This window comes from Salvelinus namaycush, unplaced genomic scaffold (genome assembly GCF_016432855.1).
Source record: "Salvelinus namaycush isolate Seneca unplaced genomic scaffold, SaNama_1.0 Scaffold207, whole genome shotgun sequence".
In the NCBI taxonomy this organism is placed as follows: domain Eukaryota; kingdom Metazoa; phylum Chordata; class Actinopteri; order Salmoniformes; family Salmonidae; genus Salvelinus; species Salvelinus namaycush.
The window spans coordinates 51,578-74,308 of NW_024058864.1; the positions used below are offsets into that span (position 1 = coordinate 51,578).

At 42.8% G+C, this 22,731-nt stretch overlaps 1 protein-coding gene across 1 annotated transcript in view; it reads right to left on the minus strand.

The window, feature by feature from the left end:
• LOC120038061 (cytoplasmic protein NCK1-like) overlaps positions 1 to 1,540 on the minus strand; it is a 40,833-nt gene extending 39,293 nt beyond the window's left edge. Inside the window, exon 1 of the mRNA XM_038984004.1 lies at positions 1,347 to 1,540. The gene's annotated coding sequence lies outside the window, so the exon portion shown is untranslated. The remainder of the gene's footprint in view (positions 1 to 1,346) is intronic.
• Between the last annotated feature and the right edge of the window lie 21,191 nt (positions 1,541 to 22,731).

Genomic DNA, 22,731 nt, shown 5'->3' on the forward strand with positions numbered 1-22,731 from the left:
TTGAATTTTCTGATAAAAGCGTTTTTATCAAAAACAATCCTTTTTGCATGGGAAAACACCGAAAGCTACTAATTACTACACGTGATTAATTACAAAACTTTTGTTTTGAGTAGACTTCGCCGTGGGCTTTGAACGGGGAACTTAGCTCACGACCGGGAAGCAGCCCACTCCCAAATCGAATGAAATCAGCTTTCAGCCGAAGCAGAACACGCCTATACAGGGGCCCGGGCGGGATTAATCAAACCCCCTCAGAAGATAGCGGTTTCGGCTAGTGACGTTCAATTGCATGCGCAGATGCTCTGATTTGTCTTGCGGTGGCAAGGACAATAGTTGCTTGGCATTGGCACCATGCATATTCACTATGAGCATGTAATACATTCTGTTCTAGTCCAGGAGTTCCCTCTGACAAGACAAACATGGTACATAACCCATGTATGGCATTGTGATGGGCATACATACATACTCTTTTGATAAAGAGGAACTATTTTAGTGATGACTTCTGCATTTAAAAACAATGTCTTTGATCCAACCCGTTCTGTCAAAAAGATACGTTTTGATAACATGTTGGTTGCCTAGAGTTGAAAGAGCTAAAACACAGGTAACGTGCCAGACTGTAAAGCTAACCCAGCTTGGTTGGGTTAACTAGCTAGGTCGTTAGGAAAATATGGCAAGGTACAGATGACAATCAATGGTTTTCCACAGTCGTGAGTGAAAGATCAGTTGGCTAGCTTGCTCTTGATAGGGGCACTAAAGATCAGTCAGATAGCTCTCGATAGTAACGGTTCACGGGTGCCTCTAAGTGGCAAACGGCTATGGAAATCTTACAAAAAAGGTAGCCAACTAGTCATGCAGTAAATTGGCTGGTTAACTAAGTTAACTAATAACCATTCCAAGTTTAAAATGCCTTGACAAAATGTAAGACAACAGCCCCAATTATGACCGGTTCTGATCAAAAATAATAATTTTATCGTCTTCTAATTGAGGGTATCGCATAAAACTGAATCCGTGAGACAGAACAATCAAAGCCAGCCAAGTTAGTTGGCACTTTGGCTAGACTGCTAGCTAGGTGGCTAACACTAACATTAGTAATCTAACGTTAGCCAGTTAGTTGGCTTGTGAAGTAAGCGTTGATGTGTAGCTAATCAATATACTATTTCTCAACATTTAGCTACAACGTTAAATAGGAGTGTATTTTATTGTCAGGCCGTGCCCCTATTCCAGATTTTAGGTCAGAGAAGTGTAGCCAACATACCTATCTAGCTACCGTTAGCCGACAACAGGCTAGTTGGCAAAGCTAATTAAAATGCTGGCATAATGAACATCACAGATCCCGCTGGTCTTCTTACCTGTGAATTTAGCTGATAGGCCGGAACTGTCCGTTTTTGCTTGATGAAATCACCATATTATACTGAAAAGGGGGATTTGAAACGCCGGTGTAGATGGATGGTGACTAGATAGGACCAACACCTAGCTAGCTGGCTGTTATCATATGCCTTTTTGGAAATAGCTAGCTAGCCTTCTAGTTTCCAGCACGACATAGTTCGAGCCGCACAGCGCCAGCTCTTGGAGATGTTCACGCTCTTCACGATGCACCACTCCTATTGGTTGTCTAAGGGGAAACTTCGTATTTTTATTGGACGATGTCAGTGTCAATCAAACCGGTCCGCCGCAACAATCCCACTGATATGAAATGTTTATTTTTCCATGAGACAAATGTGTATTTGTATTTCCATATGTGCTCTCATATAGAAAGTGGTGAGAAGTACAATTAAGTAAATACATGTTAAGTTTTTTTATTTTTTTATTATTATTATTATTTATTTTTTTACTGCACTACATTCCTAAAGAAATGTACTGTAACTTATAATGTTATAATAATGTACTGAATGCATTTAGCGCGCTGGACTTCGGGCTAGAAGGTCGAGGGTTCGAGGCCTGCTCCCTGCCTGTTTCATTACAGTTCTTTTTACTCCATACATTTTCCCTGACACCCAAAAGTACTCATTACATTTTTAATGCTTATCAGGACAGGAAAATGGTCTAATTCATACACTTATTAAGAGAACATCCTTGGTCATTCCTACTACCTCTGATCTGACGGACTTGCCAAACACAAATGCTTAGTTTGTCTGAGTGTTGGAGTGTGCCCCTGACTATCCATAAATAAAATACAATAAAATAAATCGTATTAATATTAATATATAAGAATATATAAGATATATATTAATATAAGAATTGAAACTATTTATAATATTATTTTGATACTTGTAACGGCGTTCCTCCTCCTCTTCATCCGAAGAGGAGGAGCAGGGATTGAACCAAACTGCAGCGTTGTATTTAGACATAATGAATTTATTCAAGTGTAGACGAAAAACACGAACTTCACTTGAATACTTACAAAATAACAAAACGAATGTAGACAAACCTGAACATACGAACTTACATATAACACGAAGAACGCACAAACAGGAAAAAAATGAAACAAAACAACAAACAGACGTGAAGCTATCAAAAGACTAAGTGCAAACATGCAACATAGACACAGACAATTACCCACAAAAACCTAGTACCTATGGCTGCCTTAAATATGGCTCCCAATCAGAGACAATTAATGACATCTGTCTCTGATTGAGAACCCTTCAGGCAACCATAGACACAGCTAGACTTCTATACTAAACATAAACCCAACTACTCTAATAAACCCCCTAACCTTACAACCACCCTAGACACTACAAAAACACATACATTCACCATGTCACACCCTGACCTAACTAAAATAATAATGAAAACAAAGATAACTAAGGCCAGGGTGTGACAATACTTAAGTATATTTAAGTAATTACATTTACTTTTGATACTTACGTTTATTTAAACCAAGTAATTAATATACTTTTACTCAAGTGGTATTTTACTGGGTGACTTTCCCTTTTACTTGAGTCATTTTCTAATAAGAGATCTTTACTTTTACTTAGGTACGACAATTGGGTACTTTTTCCACCACGGTAAGGTAAGGCTAAGTGTATTACCAGCATATATTAGCCTAGTATTTTAAATCAACAGCATTATTTCTCTGAAATAAATTAATCAATGATTAATGTATCAATCACTATAATTGGCAGGTTGTCCAACTAGAAGTCTAATAGTGGGTTACTGCTGTAGAAGAGGGCATTATTTTACTACCATGGCATTCTATGGTCCTGTCTTGACCAGACAATACTAGTATGTCTATGGTAATCTTGGCGTGCTGGGCCGACTGGTCTTTGTTGTATTTCTGCAATGGTTATTTATTCTACACATTTGTTTGATACGTTTGTCTGTATACCTGTGCTATTTGGAAACGCATTGGTGCACTTCCCTGTACCTCCTGAGGCATTTAGAAACCCATTTCCAAATCAATATTTACACGTTTATTTCAGATCTATTTATGTAGGTTGTGTGACAGTGCATGCCTATTGATGAGGCCGTGGCGACACCGCAAAGTGTGACAAGGTAGGAAACAACGTTTTGGTCAGTGTTTCCTGTGGGACATTTACTAATGGGGAACCTGTAGAAAGTATATATGTAACAGTATAACTTTAAACCGCCCCCTCGCCCCGACACGGGCGCGAACCAGGGACCCTCTGCACACATCAACAACTGTCACCCACGAAGCATCGTTACCCATCGCTCCACAAAAGCCGCGGCCCTTGCAGAGCAAGGTGCAACCCTACTTCTAGGTTTCCGAGCAAGTGACGTAACTGATTGAAATGCTACTAGCGCGTACCCGCTAACTAGCTAACTAGCCGCTAACTAGCTAGCCATTTCACATCCGTTACATATATATACCCTCAACGTCTCTGCCTCTTCTTAGCCTGAGTTTCAACTCAAAGTAGACATTCCCCGGCCCTAAACTATATGCCCTTGTGGGAATCCCCGCGTCCATATTTGTCGTCGGTTGAAATGATTAGCCAAGTAAGGGACGTTTGCAACGTAAGCCCCTCAGCCCTGGTTTTTAACGGAGTTTGCGAGTGTACAATTAGGTTCACTTCGGGGCCTGAAACGCCACATAATTCAATTCGCGATGATTGTCCGCCAAAACTTAAAAACTCAACGTCAATATGGAGCCAAAATAGAAGTGTAAATAAAAACGAGTGTAAATGAGTTAGAAATTGTGCTACTAATGCACAAACACGTCTCATAATAGTACATATGTTTTTGTTTGGTTAACTTTTGGAAATTGTAGAAACAAAACATTTTCCTTCTTCAGAAGTAGCTAGGCAGGCTAATGTTAGTTAGCTAATTAATTTGTTAGTTATACAGTAGGCGTATATTAATAATTATATAGTTAATTTAAGTAGACATGCAATCATAATTGACTAACGCATAGAAAGCACTGAAAACGCGGGCCATTTAAAAATCATTCCTTCCTCCCTCGCCCCTTGCCCTGCAAGTGTATACTCGTCAGACATCATGATACGTCATCAGAAGTGTCCACTTAATTTGAGGGCTGAGGGGATAGGGTGTGTCTTTGTAAGTGTTTGGAATGTAGACTTAGTCTTGTGTAGGTGAGAGGTCTGTGCTGTGTGCACTGGCGGATTTACCTTCAGGCAGATTAGAAAATGACCTTAGACCTCACATCAGGGGGCCTCATGACCTGCGTATAACAAATAATAATAATATATATAAAAATATAACAATTATTTTTCAGACCAGGAGGCATCTCTAAAATCTGTCTCAGGAAAACATCTGTATCCTACGAGCGATGTGGCCTACAAAATGAATATAACCCCATGGAAAGTTGATTCTTACCAACACGATTGTCTTCTCCGTTTTGCTATATGAGACTCATCTGAAGGTAACCCGGTACCAGGCTGAAAAATGGATGTAAGTGTAAAAAGCTGTACTGGTAATTACATTGTAAAATATGTATTTATTATATCTCTCTGATATAGGACAGACACCTCAAAACATACGGTGCCTATAGAAACTATTCAATCCCCTTGACTATTTCCATACGTTGTGTTACAGCCTAAAATTTAAAATGGATTTAATGTTTAGAATTTTTGGGTCGCTGGCCTACACACAATATTCCATCATGTCAATGTGGAATTATGTTTTTCTAAATTTTTACCAAACGTATTAAAAATGAAAAGCCGAAATGTCTTGAGTCAGTAAGTATTTTCAACCCCTTTGTTAGGGAAAGCCTAAATATGTTCAGGAGTACAATTTTTGCTTAACAAGTCGCATAATAGGTAGCATGGACTCACTCTGTGTGCAATAATGGTGTTTTCAAATTGTTTTTTTTAAGGACTACATCATCTCTGTACCCCACACATACAATTATCTGTCCGGTCCCTCAGTCGAGCAGTGAATTTCAAACACAGATTCAACAACAAAGATCAAGGACGTTTTCCAATGCCTCGCAAAGAAGGGCTCCTATTGGTAGATGGGTAAAAATAAATTCCATTGAAGTTATTATTTAAACTTTGGATGGCATATGAATACAACCAGTCACTACAGAGAGACAGGCGTCCTACCTAACTCAGTTGCCGGAGAGGAAGTAGACCGCTCAGGGATTTCATCATGGTGACTTTTTTATTTTATTTATTTATTATTATTATTTTTTAATTTTATCCCATTTTCTCCCCAATTTTCGTGGTATCCAATCGCTAGTAATTACTATCTTGTCTCATCGCTACAACTCCCGTACGGGCTCGGGAGAGACGAAGGTCGAAAGCCATGCGTCCTCCGAAGCAGAACCCAACCAAGCCGCACTGCTTCTTAACACAGCGCGCCTCCAACCCGGAAGCCAGCCGCACCAATGTGTCGGAGGAAACACCGTGTACCTGGCCCCCTTGGTTAGCGCGCACTGCGCCCGGCCCGCCACAGGAGTCGCTGGAGCGCGATGAGACAAGGATATCCCTACCGGCCAAACCCTCCCTAACCCGGACGACGCTATGCCAATTGTGCGTCGCCCCACGGACCTCCCGGTCGCGGCCGGCTGCTACAGAGCCTGGGCGCGAACCCAGAGACTCTGGTGGCGCAGTTAGCACTGCGATGCAGTGCCCTAGACCACTGCGCCACCCGGGAGGCCGGACCATGGTGACTTTAAAACATTTACATTTACAGCTGCTGTTCCAGTTTCAACTGTTCTGCCTGCGGCTATGGAACCCTGACCTGTCCACCGGACGTGCTACCTGTCCCAGACCTGCTGTTTTCAACTCTCTAGAGACCGCAGGAGCGGTAGAGATACTCTTAATGATTGGCTATGAAAAGCCAACTGACATTTACTCCTGATTATTATTTGACCATGCTGGTCATTTATGAACATTTGAACATCTTGGCCATGTTCTGTTATAATCTCCACCCGGCACAGCCAGAAGAGGACTGGCCACCCCTCACCCCTCATAGCCTGGTTCCTCTCTAGGTTTCTTCCTAGGTTTTGGCCTTTCTAGGGAGTTTTTCCTAGCCACCGTGCTTCTACACCTGCATTGCTTGCTGTTTGGGGTTTTAGGCTGGGTTTCTGTACAGCACTTTGAGATATCAGCTGATGTAAGAAGGGCTATATAAAATAAACTTGATTTGATTTAATGGCTGTGATAGGACAAATCTGAGGATGGATCGACAACACTGTAGTTACTCCATAATAATTACCTAAATGACAGTGAAAATAAGATAATGAAGCTTGAACAAGAAGATAAATACAAATATTACAAAACATGTCACTTAATGCTACAAAATATGTAGCAAAGCAATTCACTTTTTGTCCTGAGTACAAAGTGTTATGTTTGGGGCAAATCCAGTACAACACAGAGTACATTTACATTTAAGTCATTTAGCAGACGCTCTTATCCAGAGCAACTTACAAGTACATACATTCATACTTTTTTTGTACTGGTCCCCCGTGGGAATCGAACCCACAACCCTGGCGTTGCAAGCGCCATGCTCTACCAACTGAGCCACACAGGACCAGGAGTACTCACGGGAGTACTGAGTACCACTCTCTATTTTCAAGCATAGTGGTGGCTGCATCATGTACTGGGGATGCTTGTAATTGTTAAGGACTGGGGAGTTTTTCAGGATAAAAAACAACATCTATGTATGAATCTGTTAATCAATACGTTTCTATGGGCTAATAGCAGTAAGGACTCATTCATTCATCAAACTTTTTTCGATTAAAAAATAAATAAATACCTACAGAGGTCATACAATTCCAAATCAAATACTTAAATTATCCTTGTTGTTATCCATAGTTTCCATCTTTAAACAATTCCATATGTAAACTTCATAGTCTCCCGTTGCCATGCATTTAAAATCACGTTGCTGTCACGCCTCTCTTGGAGGTCTGGAGAATTTTGGGCAAAAACGGCGGGCTCCCAGTGACACGATTTGGATAATACATTTCAAGAACCGTCCCCCACACTCGTTGGTGTTACTTAAATAAAGGTTACATATTATTACATTTTTTTTAAACTAGGCAAGTCAGTTAAGAACAAATTCTTATTTACAATGACGGCCTTCCAAAAGGCCTCCTGCGGAGCCTGGGATTAAAAATAAATAAAATATATAGATATAGGACAAAAAACACATCACAACACTACATAAAGAGAGACCTAAGACAACAACATAGCAACAGCAACACATGACAACACAGCATGGTAGCAACACAACATGGTAGCAACACAACATGACAACACAGCATGGTAGTAACACAACATGACAACACAGCATGGTAGTAACACAACATGACAACAACATGGTAGCAACACAACATGGTAGCAGCACAAAACATGGTGCAAACATTATTGGGCACAGACAACAGCACAAAGAGCAAGAATGTAGAGACACCAATACATCACGCGAAGCAGCCACAACTGTCAGTAAGAGTGTCCATGATTGAGTCTTTGAATGAAGAGATGGAGATAAAACTGTCCAGTTTGAGTGTTTGTTGCAGCTCGTTCCAGTCGCTAGCTGCAGTGAACTGAGACGAGGAGCGACCCAGGGATGTGTGTGCTTTGGGGACCTTTAACAGAATGTGACTGGCATAATGGGTGTGGTATGTGGAGGATGAGGGCTGCAGTAGATATCTCAGATAGGGGGGAGTGAGGCCTAAGAGGGTTTTATAAATAAGCATCAACCAGTGGGTCTTGCGACTGGTATACAGAGATGACCAGTACAGAGGAGTATAGAGTGTAGTGATGTGTCCTATAAGGAACATTGGTGGCAAATCTGATGTCTGAATGGTAAAGAACATCTAGCCGCTCGAGAGTACCCATACCTGCCGATCTATAAATGATGTCTCCGTAATCTAGCATGGGTAGGATGGTCATCTGAATCAGGGTTAGTTTGGCAGCTGGGGTGAAAGATGAGCGATTACGATAGAGGAAACCAAGTCTAGATTTAACTTTAGCCTGCAGCTTTGATATGTGCTGAGAGACGGACATTGTACCATCTAGCCATACTCCCAAGTACTTGTATGAGGTGACTACCTCAAGCTCTAAACCTAAGTGTTATGTTCCTCACTGATTTTAGACCGGGAAGGACATATCTTGGAGAGAATTGTTCCAATGTTTGCATCATTTCAGAAAATGGAGGGAAAAAAACTGGAGGAAAAAAATAATTGTGTTGTCAGTGTGCTCAATATACAAAATCAATGTCAACATTTTGATGGGGTGATTTCCCGGCCATCCTCACCATAGTGTCACGTTCGTTGAAATGTCAACATTTTGATGGGGTGATTTCCCGGCCATCCTCACCATAGTGTCACGTTCGTTGAAATGTCAACATTTTGATGGGGTGATTTCCCGGCCATCCTCACCATAGTGTCACGTTCGTTGAAATGTCAACATTTTGATGGGGTGATTTCCCGGCCATCCTCACCACGTCACATTTACATTTAAGTCATTTAGCAGACGCTCTTATCCAGAGCGACTTACAAATTTTACCTTTTTTTATTTAACTAGGCAAGTCAGTTAAGAACAAATTCTTATTTTTTTCAATGACGGCCTAGGAACAGTGGGTTAACTGCCTGTTCAGGGGCAGAACGACAGATTTGTACCTTGTCAGCTCGGGGATTTGAACTTGCAACCTTTTGGTTACTAGTCCGACGCTCTAACCACTAGGCTACCCTGCCGCCCCCTACCCTGCCGTCACGTTCGTTGAAATGTCAACATTTTGATGGGGTGATTTCCTGGCCATCCTCACCATAGTGTCACGTTCGTTGAAATGCACGAGGCGCAGCATGTTTATTTAAATGAAACTCACCAACAAAAACAATACACAGCAAACGAGACGTAACGACTGGAGTGCTCACAGGCACTACACAAAAACAAGATCCCACAAACTAAAGGTGGAAAAAAAGGCTGCCTAAGTATGATCCCCAATCAGAGACAACGATAGACAGCTGCCTCTGATTGGCAACCATACCCGGCCAACAAAGAAATAGAACAACTAGAATGCCCACCCAAACCACACCCCGACCTAACCAAATAGAGAAATAAAAAGGCTCTCTAAGGTCAGGGCGTGACACATAGACTGTAAAAATAATTGGCATGCTGTGCACAGGCGCGACACTAATCCACAAGGCTAAACCAAGCCCAGTGCCCTTAGACTGTAGGGGATACAATATATATAATATATAATTATATATTAATAATATATAATATTAATTATATATAATATATAATTTCTTTAGTAAAAAAAAGACAGGCGCTGCTGATTCTACTGCCATCATCATCATCGTTGAGGCAGAGGACATGTACGTGTAGCCTGACGTGTCATTACTCTTTTTGGCCAGACGTCATCAGATACATGGGCTACATATAGTAACACAGAGGGGCGCTGTTTCGCTCGCTCGGACGCTTTCTCTGGAGAGATCGTTTCAGCCACTTCCCGAATTGTAGGAAAGTTTTGCGGGTGCACAGTTCACTGTTCGAATGCTGGAATTATTCTGGATGAATGTGTGAAGGTGAAGCTACTTTTTGAAGTGATTTGTTTGACAATCAGATGAAAACATAATGTCTGGTTCATAGCAAGTTAAAAAGGTAAAACATTTCTACAATGTAATTATATCTTTACTATAAAACCCACAGACTGGCTTCTGCCTGGGGCCTCCAAATCACTATGTACGCCTATTGGGTACAGTAAGTCCATCTGTTTTAGCAGGAAACAGATTGCATCCTGCAGTGTGCTGGGCTCAACACACCCCTCCGTCCGGCTCGCCACCCGACCATTGACTGGGCCAATCTCTCTAATATTCTCTCAGGCAAAGAACCCAGCCAATTCTCTTCTAAGTAGAAACAGTATTTCCTTGCTTACACATTCTTTAGCATAGCCTATAGGGCCCAGTGGCTTACCATAATGTTCTGAATAATGGCCAAGTCTACCTTGCTCCTTATTCTACTGAACCGCTTAGGCGTAACAAACACAAGTCCAACATTTATCGGAAACTGTTAAACTACCTGTTCACTACCCTCCTGCTCTCCGGGGATGTGCAACTCAATCCTGGGCCCAACATCACCGAGCCAGCGATACGCACCGGAGTGGAAAGCGGTGGATGGCCTCGTCCACTGATCGTCGCCGCTGTGGAAGTGGGTGAGTGCTATGGTCCTATGGTTTCTCTCGACTCACCCGGCTCCAGGATAGATTTTGACTCTTCAAACATACCAAAGTCGCTATATGCGATCCCTGACTCTGCTTCTGGTACGCAAGCTGTTTTAATTAGTTCCCCGGATCCAGTGCAGGCGGGAGGGATTGTTAATTGCGCTACCGAACTGCCCCTAATCAAAACGAAACAAAACGGCCTAAACCCAGCCGTCAGAAAACACAGAAAATGTAACTTTTTTCAATGTGTCAATCACTCTCGAGTCATCTGGGACCCACGAGCTAAGCCCAAGGGACTACTAGGGGGGCACTTGAACATTCGTAGTGTCATTCCAAAAAGTGATCAAATTCAACATCTACTCACAGACTCCAACCTTGACTTTCTCTGCCTCTCAGAGACATGGCTCCATAAAAACTCTCCATCTGCTGCTTTGATTGTGCCTGGCTACAATGTTTTCAGGAGAGACAAGACTGAAGGAAGAGGAGGGGGTGTGATGATTTACATTAAAGAACATATCCGATGTAAACAAATTGAGTGGTCATGTGATAATGAACTAGAATGTATTGGCCTGAACATTACACTGTCTCCCCAAATGTCTTTTACCCTCATTGGAATGTATAGGCCACCTTCCACCAAAAGTGTGTTTTTTGATCAGTTTAATAACATGCTTAGGGAATGTGATTTTGGGAAAGAGGTCATCTTAATGGGAGATTTTAACATTAATTATGAAGACAGGTGTTGTAGGAAAACCCTCAAACGGATCACTAATACCTTTGACCTTACACAGCTAGTTAAAGGGCCAACCAGGGTGACTTGTTGCTCTAAAACACAGATTGATTTGGTGTTCAGTAATAAACCAGAGAGAGTGACTAAATCATTCAATATGGTTACTGGGCTATCTGATCATAATCTGACACTTATAGCCAGAAAGCTGTCTAAGAGCAGGTTTAACCTCTCTACTGTTAGAAAGCCTGATCAACTAAGAATACCTAAGAGTGAATTAAGCTATTTTGAAAACGCAATTAAGGGAATTAACTGGAATGATCTCTTGTCCTATGCAGACGTGGAAGCTGATAGTCAAGTTTTTCTATCCACAATCCAGACTACATTAAATGGTTTCCTAAAGAAAATCAAATCCAAACCTGGCCAAAAGAGCACTCTTCCTTGGCTAAATGGAGAAATCTGGAAATTGATGAAAGAACGAGATTATTATCTAAAAATAGCCCTAAGATCCAAATTAGAGCATGACAGACGTAGGTTTACCATGTTGAGAAATAAGGTGATGAAAGAAATCAGACAGGCCAAGGCAAACTTTTTTATTAACATAATTGGTGAAGCAAAGGGAAATTCTAAACTGATCTGGGAGAATCTAAAAAAGTTAACAGGGAAAGACCATAGTAACACTGCAAAAAGACTAGAAATCATGGTGAATAACAATCTAACACAGGATGCAGTCGAAATAGCAATAGCCTTCAATTCCTACTTTATTGACTCTGTCAGGGTACTGACACAGAACCCCTCCACTGGTTTCTTGGGCTCAGTGCTAGTAAATGATGCTCAACCTGTCTTCATCATAAGGAAGGTTTCTGAGTCAAAGGTGAACAAGGTGATTAGCTCACTAAAGAACTCTAAAGCCAAAGATGTGTTTGGGATGGACTCTACCTTTCTTAAAAACTACAAAGAGTCACTCATTGGCCCCATTACTAAGGTCACCAACACATCTATTGGTCTCGGGGTGTTTCCAAGGGTATGGAAGTCGGCCATAATAACGGCCATCTTTAAATCAGGCGACCCTGCTGACGTGAGTAACTACAGGCCCATTAGTATACTACCTGTGGTGTCAAAGGTTGTTGAAAAGTGTGTAGCAGAACAACTGATTGCCCACCTCAACAACAGCCCCTTCACATTACATTCCATGCAGTTTGGCTTCAGAGCGAAACACTCCACAGAAACGGCCAACTGCTTTCTTCTGGAAAATGTGAAGTCCAAGATGGACAAAGGGGGCGTTGTTGGGGCTGTGTTTCTGGACCTAAGGAAGGCTTTTGATACTGTTAACCATGAGATTCTCATCACAAAATTGTCCAAGTTCAACTTTTCCCCCGATGCCTTGAGATGGATGAAATCATACCTTGAAGGCAGAACTCAGTGTGTCAGAGTGAGCAATCAGCTGTCGCCCACTCTTAGCTATGATGTGGGCGTGCCCCAAGGGTCAATACTGGGGCCCCTCCTGTTCAGCCTGTACATTAATGATCTGCCTTCTGTCTGTACTGGGTCTGAAGTTCAAATGTATGCAGATGATACAGTGATATATGTGCATGCAAAGAGCAAACAACAAGCTGCACAAGAACTCACTACTGTAATGGTCCAGGTTACAAAGTGGCTCAGTGACTCACTACTGTAATGGTCCAGGTTACAAAGTGGCTCAGTGACTCGTGTTTGCATCTCAATGTGAAAAAAACTGTTTGCATGTTCTTCACAAAGAGGGCAACAGATGCTACTGAGCCAGATGTCTATGTGTCAGGGGAGAAGCTCCAGGTGGTATCTGATTTTAAGTACCTTGGCATCATACTTGATTCCAACCTCTCTTTTAAAAAGCATGTGAAAAAGGTAATTCAAATAACCAAATTCAACCTAGCTAATTTCCGATTTATACGAAATTGTTTGACTACAGAGGTAGCAAAACTGTACTTCAAATCTATGATACTCCCCCACTTAACATACTGCTTGACTAGTTGGGCCCAAGCTTGCTGTACAACAGTAAGCCCTATTCAGTCTGTCTACAAACAGGCTCTCAAAATGCTTGATTGGAAGCCCAATAGCCATCATCACTGTCACATCCTCAGAAAGCATGAGCTCCTGAGTTGGGAAAATCTTGTGCAATACACCGATGCATGTCTTGTATTCAAGATCCTAAATGGCTTGGCTCCCCCCCCACTCAGTATTTTTGTTAAACAGAAAACCCAAACATATGGCAGCAGATCCACAAGGTCTGCCATGAGAGGTGACTGTGTAGTTCCCCTAAGGAAAAGCACCTTTAGTAAATCCGCTTTTTCTGTGAGAGCTTCCCATGTCTGGAATACACTGCCATCAGACACACATAACTGCACCACATATCACACTTTCACAAAATGCTTGAAGACATGGCTAAAGGTCAATCAGATTTGTGAACATGGTCCCTAGCTGTGTGTTGCCGCTTTCCATGTCTGTTGTCTGTAACTTGTGAGGTGTGGAAACACTTTGTTGCTTTTATGAATTTTGTCTTGCTGCTTTTTGTTCTATGTTGCTCTGTCTGTATGCTACGTCTTGCTTGTCCTATGTTGCTATGTCTGTATGCTATGTCTTGTTCTATGTTGCTATTGTCTATATTGTAATTGTTTTTAATAACCTGCCCAGGGACTGCGGTTGAAAATTAGCCGGCTGGCTAAAACCGGCACTTTTACTGAAACGTTGATTAATGTGCACTGTCCCTGTAAAAAATAAACTCAAACTCAAACTTACTGAGCCATGGATCAATACTTAATAGTGGGTGTTTACTCCACCCATCAAGGTACTGCATGTTTGACAATGATACGCCCATAGTAAATACTTTACTCCAAACACAACCAACTGAAAACTAAATACATTATTGCAGTGGCGTAACTTAATAAAATAATACAACTTTTTGAATATTGTCAAACAAATAAACATACAGGAACAAACATACCTCAACTAGATGGTAAACTGCTACGGACAGAATTTACTTTTCATAGCCGGTTAGGAGAATTAGGTTAAGGTTAGGAGAATCTTGTTAAGGTTAGGGGAATTGGGTTAAGGTTAGGAGAATTGGGTTAAGGTTAGGATAATTAGGTTAAGGTTAGGAGAATTAGATTACGGTTAGCTTTAATTCTGACTGACTCAACTCGAGCACGCAAAGGTAATACATTTTTACATCTTTACTGTACAAACCAGGCTGTATACCATCTAGCCACAATCCACACCCCAAACACTTCATCAAAACCTTAGGGTCACAAAATGGTTTCTCTCACACAACCAGGGGCGGACCCAGGCAGAGGCCAGTCTGAGCCCCACCACCCATCCCATTTATTTTATGGGTTTTATAGTAAAGACGTCATTTTATAATATATTCACTAGATTAGTGTCGTACGTGCAGCAGTGTGTGACGATTATTTTTTACAGTTTATGGTGAGGATGGCCGGGAAATCCCTGAATAATTATTATTTTTCTATTTTTTTGTTATTATTATTATTTTTTTAAACCCCATAAAAATATGTTGATGATGTTGATTTCCTATATAGAGCACACTGACAAAACAGAATTATGTTTTTTTTCTCCAGGTTTTCTTGCATTTTCTGCAATGTTGCAAACATTGGAACAACTCTCTGCAAAACGTGTCCTTCCCGGTCTGAAAACAGTGACGAACACGTAGCACCAACGGGCATGTGGGGGGAGGGTTCTTCAAATGTAACATCCAATCAAAATCTTGCCACAGAGCCAGCGGACCATTCAACAATAAAACATTATTCAGACCGTCAAGGGAGGCGTGACAGCGACGTGATTTTGGAAGTATGGCAACGTGAGATTATTACTAAGCTAACATATGGAATTGTTTAAAGATCATCACACCAAAGTTAATTCAGCTATTTGATTTTGAGTTTTAGGAACCCTGTAGGTATATAAAACAAATATGAAAATGTTTTTTGATGACGTACTGAATTTGGCCTCACTGCTATTATCCCATAGAAACACATTGAATAACAGATTCATACATAAGGTGGATCTGCTTTAATACTGCACATAGACTGTAGCATCCATCAATGTAACTGTCTGCACCATTTCCAATCCCCCATATATATATATTGTGTGTGTGTGTGTGTGTGTGTGTGTGTGTGTGTGTGTGTGTGTGTGTGTGTGTGTGTGTGTGTGTGTGTGTGTGTGTGTGTGTGTGTGTGTGTGTGTGTGTGTGTGTGTGTGTGTGTGTGTGTGTGTGTGTATTCTATATATATATATAATTCAAGGTACACTTAACCACCATGGCTACCGCAGCATTCTGCAGCGATACGCCATCCCATCTGGTTTGGGCTTAGTGGGACAATCATTTATTTTTCATCAGGACAATGACCCAACACACCTCCAGGCTGTTCTGTCTGTTATTTGTTCTGTCTTTTCTGGTGGATTAAACTGAAATTGCAACCAACTTTCTATGGCTTGTTTTAAAAATAACAATTTTTATGGAGATTATTTAATTTTCAAAAAACTGAAAGTGAGAGGTTGTAATCTGAATAAAAGAAGAGGTTGTAGCCTGAATAAAGGGGAAAAGGCCATTCTTGAACATGGGGTGAGACATTCTTACCGATCTCCTAGAGAACAAGTTCAGATGTAAGTATGACTGAAGCATTTAGTAAGAGGTCTAATGCTTTAATATTTAATAATACATTTATTCATGTTCATTATAGAAACAGGCCTGTTTCATTTTGTATGGCTTGCTATTCCAAATCAAATTTGACAATTTGCTCTGTGTTTTTATTACTTTAGTGACTTATTCCGTGTTTTGGAATATTTTTATCAGCTTCCTTCTTTTCACTCAGTGGATTAGATTAGTATTGTGGAGTAACTACAATGTTGTTGATCCATCCTCAGTTTTCTCCTATTTTTTATTTAATTTTTTTATTTAACCTTTAACTGGGCAAGTCAGTTAAGAACAAATTCTTATTTACAATGACGGCCTACCCCGGACGACACTGGGCCAATTGTGCGCCGCCCTATGGGACTCCCAATCACGGCCAGATGTGATGCAGCATGGATTCGAACCAGGGACTGCAGAGACACTTCTTGCACTGAGATGCAGTGCCTTAGACCGATGCACCACTTGGAAGCCCCTATTACAGTCATTAAACTATGTAAATGTTTTAAAGTCACCATTGGCCTCATGGTGAAATCCCTGAAGTTTCCTTTCTCCCCGGCAACTGAGTTAGGAAGGATGTCTGTATCTTTGTATTGACTGGGGGTATTGATACACCATTCAAAGTGTAATGGCACCAGAGGGGAGGGCTGCCGTTTTACGGGCTCCCAACCAACTGTGCTATTTTGTTAGTTTTTTCACATTGTTTGTAACCTATTTTGTACATAAAGTTGCTGCTACCGTCTCTTATGAACGAAAATAACTTCTGGATATCAGAACAGCGATTACTCACGCCGAACTGGACAAATATTTAAAAAATATACTGCTTTGTCGAGACAAGGCCCAAATCCCCGTCATCAAATCGGCCCAAATCCCCGTGGAGAAAAGACTGAGAAAATGGGGGAGGAGGGCGAGGAGCCGTGTAAGAATTCGCCAATGAGTAGGTAAACCCCCACTACCCTCCGTATTATTGGCCAACGTGCAGTCTTTGGAAACTGAACAATCTACGATTAAGACTATCCTACCAACGGGTCATTAAAAACTGTAATATCTTATGTATCACCGAGACGTGGCTAAAAAACGACACGGATAATATAGAGCTGTCTGGCTTCTCTGTGTTTCGGCAGGACAGAGATCGCCACCCGGACCATTGACCCTCCCTCCATTTGTTTTTACACTGCTGCTACTCGATGTTTATTATCTATCATATTTTATATATGAATGCTTCCACTCAGTGTTTGAGATCAATTGACACTCTTTACCATGGCACTTTGAGATTTATTTTAAACTGCAAAACCCTTACGCACCACTGCACTTTGCATACCAGGGTTGGCTGGCCTTCTCTAGTCACTCGTAGGCTCAGTCACTGGTATACTTTACTTTACAAAGCCATTTTGGGTTTACTACCTTTTTATTTGGGCATTTTTATTGTTCAGAAATGTGGTGGGTACTCTCTTCGTTCGCTGGACTTTATCCTGCTAACTGTTCCAAATGTCCGAACTGAATTTGGTAAAAGGTCTTTTATGTACTCTGCGCCATCGTCTTGGAACACCTTACAAAATAATTTTAAACTGGAAGAACTTGTCCCGATTTGTGTTTTTAAATCACTGATGAAGGATTTTGTTATACTCTTGTGAATTCAATGGTTTTTATTAGATTACTTGTAGTTTTTCATGTTGTTTGTCTGTAATTTTTGTAATGACTTGATGCTGCCTATCTTGGCCAGGACGCTCTTGAAAAAGAGATTTTAAATCTCAATGAGCCCTTCCTGGTTAAATAAAGTTTAAATAAATAAATAAAATAAAAAAATCTATGCATAGTCACTTCACCCCTACCTACATGTACAAATTAGCTCGACTAACCTGTACCCCCGCACACTGACTCGGTACCGGTACATATATAGCCTCGTTATTGTTGTGTCATTTTCTTGTTTATTTTTGATTTGATTCGATTTTTTAAAACTTTAGTTTATTTAATAAGTGTTTTCTTAACTCTATTTCTTGAACTGCATTGTTGGTTAGGGGCTTGTTAAGTAAGCATCTCACGGTAACGTCGGTAGCATCTCACGGTAACGTCGGTAGCATCTCACGGTAACGTCGGTAGCATCTCACGGTAACGTCGATAGCATCTCACGGTAACGTCGGTAGCATCTCACGGTAACGTCGGTAGCATCTCACGGTAACGTCGGTAACATCTCACGGTAACGTCGGTAGCATCTCACGGTAACGTCGGTAGCATCTCACGGTAACGTCGGTAACATTTCACGGTAACGTCGGTAGCATCTCACGGTAACGTCGGTAGCATCTCACGGTAAGGTCGGTAGCATCTCACGGTAACGTCGGTAGCATCTCACGGTAACGTCGGTAGCATCTCACGGTAACGTCGGTAACATCTCACGGTAACGTCGGTAGCATCTCACGGTAACGTCGGTAGCATCTCACGGTAACGTCGGTAACATTTCACGGTAACGTCGGTAGCATCTCACGGTAACGTCGGTAGCATCTCACGGTAACGTCGGTAGCATCTCACGGTAACGTCGGTAGCATCTCACGGTAACGTCGGTAACATCTCACGGTAACAGGTATTCGGCGCATGGGACAAATAACATTTGATTTGTTATTAATAACTTCATCGTGCTCATAGAGGTATTCAATGTCTACTTTATAACATGTTACCCATCTACCAATAGGTGCCCTTCTTTGGAAAACTTCCCTCATCTTTGTTTGAATCTGTGCTTGAATTTCAACTCGACTGAGAGACAGATACTTACTGCTATTAGCCCATAGAAACGCATTGATTAACAGATTCATACATAGATGTTATTTTTTATCCTGAAAAACTCCCCAGTCCTTAACAATTACAAGCATCAACAGTACTTGATGCAGCCACCACTATGCTTGAAAATAGAGAGTGGTACTCAGTACTCTGTGTTGTACTGGATTTGCCCCAAACATAACACTTTGTACTCAGGACAAAAAGTGAATTGCTTTGCCACATATTTTGTAGCATTAAGTGCCATGTTTTGTAATATTTGTATTTATCTTCTTGTTCAAGCTTCATTATCTTCTTTTCACTGTCATTTAGGTAATTATTATGGAGTAACTACAGTGTTGTCGATCCATCCTCAGATTTGTCCTATCACAGCCATTAAACTCTGTAAATGTTTTAAAGTCCCCATGGTGAAATGCCTGAGCGGTCTACTTCCTCTCCCGCAACTGAGTTAGGTAGGACGCCTGTCTCTCTGTAGTGACTGGTTGTATTCATATACCATCCAAAGTTTTAATAATAACTTCAATGGAATTTATTTTTACCCATCTACCAATAGGAGCCCTTCTTTGCGAGGCATTGGAAAACGTCCTTGGTCTTTGTTGTTGAATCTGTGTTTGAAATTCACTGCTCGACTGAGGGACCGGACAGATAATTGTATGTGTGCAGAGATGATGTAGTCCTTTAAAAAACAATTTGAAAACCCTATTATTGCACACAGAGTGAGTCCATGCTACTTATTATGCGACTTGTTAAGCAAAAATTGTACTCCTGAACATATTTAGGCTTTCCCTAACAAAGGGGTTGAAAATACTTACTGACTCAAGACATTTCGGCTTTTCATTTTTAATACGTTTGGTAAAAATTTAGAAAAACATAATTCCACATTGACATGATGGGATATTGTGTGTAGGCCAGCAACCCAAAAATTCTAAACATTAAATCCATTTTAAATTTGAGGCTGTAACACAACGTAATATGGAAATAGTCAAGGGGTGTAACGATTCTCTAGCTCTTCCTCCTCGGACGAGGAGAGGCGAGACGGATCAATCCCAGCTTCCGTATTCCCCTCTGAATGACCACCCTCCTATTCCACCCACTTAATTTAAAGGGTACCGTCGAGATAAGGGGCAGCACCGGGATAAGGTAGCTCAGGACAGAGAGGTAGCTCAGGACAGAGAGATAGGTCAGGATAGAGAGGAAACTCAGGATAGAGGGGCAACTCCGGACTGAAGGGCAGCTCCGGACAGAGAGACAGCTCTGGACTGAGGGGCAGTTCTGGATTACTGGCAGCTCCGGGCTGGCTGACGGCTCTGGACGCTCATGGCTGTCTGACGGCTCTGGACGCTCATGGCTAGCTGACGGCTCTGGACGCTCATGGCTAGCTGACGGCTCTGGACGCTCATGGCTGGCTGACGGCTCTGGACGCTCATGGCTGGCTGACGGCTCTGGACGCTCATGGCTGGCTGACGGCTCTGGACGCTCATGGCTGGCTGACGGCTCTGGACGCTCATGGCTGGCTGACGGCTCTGGACGCTCATGGCTGGCTGACGGCTCTGGACGCTCATGGCTGGCTGACGGATCTGGCCGCTCATGGCTGGATGACGGCTCTGGCTGATCCGGTCTGGCGGAAGGCTCTGGCTGATCCGGTCTGGCGGAAGGCTCTGGCTGATCCGGTCTGGCGGAAGGCTCTGGCTGATCCGGTCTGGCGGAAGGCTCTGGCTGATCCGGTCTGGCGGAAGGCTCTGGCTGATCCTGTCTGGCGGAAGGCTCTAGCGGCTCCTGTCTGGCGGAAGGCTCTAGCGGCTCCTGTCTGGCGGACGGCTCTGTAGGCTCATGGCAGACGGGCGGCTTTGCAGGCTCATGGCAGACGGGCGGCTTTGAAGGCTCAATACAGCACTGGGCTGGAGACACGCACCATAGGGCTAGTGCGTGGAGGAGGAACAGGGCTCTGGATACGCACTGGAAGCCTGGTGCGTGGTGTAGGCACTGGTGGTACTGGACTGGAGCGGGGAGGTGGCGCCGGAAATACCGGACCGTGCAGGCGTACTGGCTCCCTTGAGCACTGAGCCTGCCCAACCTTACCTGGTTGTATGCTCCCCGTCGCCTGACCAGTGCGGGGAGGTGGAATAACCCGCACCGGGCTATGTAGGCGAACCGGGGACACCATGCGTAAGGCTGGTGCCATGTAAGCCGGCCCGAGGAGACGTACTGGTGGCCAGATATGTAGGGCCGGCTTCATGACATCCGGCTCAATACTCAATCTGGCCCGGCCGATACGAGGAGCTGGTATGTACCGCACCGGGCTGTGCACACGTACAGGAGACACCATGCACTCTACTGCGTAACATGGTGTCTCCCCCGTACTCTCGCTCTCCACGGTAAGTACAGGGAGTGGGCGCAGGTCTCCTACCTGACTTCGCCGCTCTCCCTTCTAGCCCCCCCCCAAGAAATTTTTGTGGTTTACTCACAGGCTTCCAGCCACGTCTCCTTGCTGCCTCCTCAAACCACCGCTCCTGGGCTTTAGCTGCCTCCCTCTCTTCCCGAGAGCGGCGATTCTCTCCTGCCTTAGCCCAGGGTCCTTCTCCATTCAATATCTCCTCCCATGTCCACGAATCCTGGTTTCGCTGTAGCGCTCTCCCACGCCGCTTGGTCTTTGGTTGGTGGGTGGTTCTGTAACGATTCTCTAGCTCTTCCTCCTCCTCGGACGAGGAGAGGCGAGACGGATCAGATGACCAATATGCAGCGTGGTAGTTTGACATAATGACTTTATTTAAACAAGACAAAAAACGAACTATACTTGATACTAAACAAAATAACAAAACGAATGTAGACTGACCTGAACGTAAGAACTTACATGTAACGAAGAACGCACGAACAGGAAAAACAGACTACACAAAACGAACGAACAAACAAACAAACCGAAACAGTCCCGTGTGGCGCAACATACACAGACACAGGAGACAACCACCCACAACAAACAATGTGAAAACACCTACCTTAATATGGCTCTCAATCAGAGGAAATGAAAACCACCTGCCTCTAATTGAGAACCATATCAGGTCACCCATTAACCAACATAGAAACACATAACATAGACTGCCCACCCAAACTCACGCCCTGACCGACTAACACATACAAAATAACAGAAAACAGGTCAGGAACGTGACAAGGGGATTGAATAGTTTCTATAGGCACCGTATGTTTTGAGGTGTCTGTCCTATATCGGAGAGATATAGGAAAATCTCTGATTATTATTTTTACATTTTTTTATTGTGTAATTACTTGCATACCTTGGCCGTTGAAATGCCTTAAACACTTCCATTCATTTTTAATCCCGGTACCGGTGTAACGTCCTGACCAGAGTTCTTATGTGTTTTGCTTGTTTAGTGTTGGTCAGGACGTGAGCTGGGTGGGAATTCTATGTTGTGTGTCTAGTTCGTCTGTTTCTGTGTCCAGCCTGATATGGTTCTCAATCAGAGACAGCTGTAAATCGTTGTCCCTGATTGAGAATCATATATAGGTGGCTTGTTTTGTGTTGGGGATTGTGGGTGGTTGTTTCCTGTCTCTGTGTTTGTGTTCTGCACCAGATAGGACTGTTTCGGTTTTCACGTTTTGTTATTTTGCTATTGGTTAATGTTCACCGTTTATCTGCTGATTAAACATGTTGAACACTAACTGCGCTGCATTTTGGTCCTCTCATTCATCCCAGGAAGAAAGCCGTTACAGAACCACCCACCAAACCCGGACCAAGCAGCGTGGAAACGGGCAGCAGCGACAGCAGCAGTGGTACAAGGAGGAATGGACATGGGAGGAGATTCTAGAAGGAGAAGGACCCTGGGCAGAGCCAGAGGAGTGTCGCCACCCCAAAGCGGAGCTGGAGGCATCAAAAGCGGAGAGGCGGCATTATGAGGCGCTAGCAAGGCAGAGTGGCTGGAAGCCCGAGAGGCTCACCCAAAAATTTCTTGGGGGGGAGGCTAAAGGG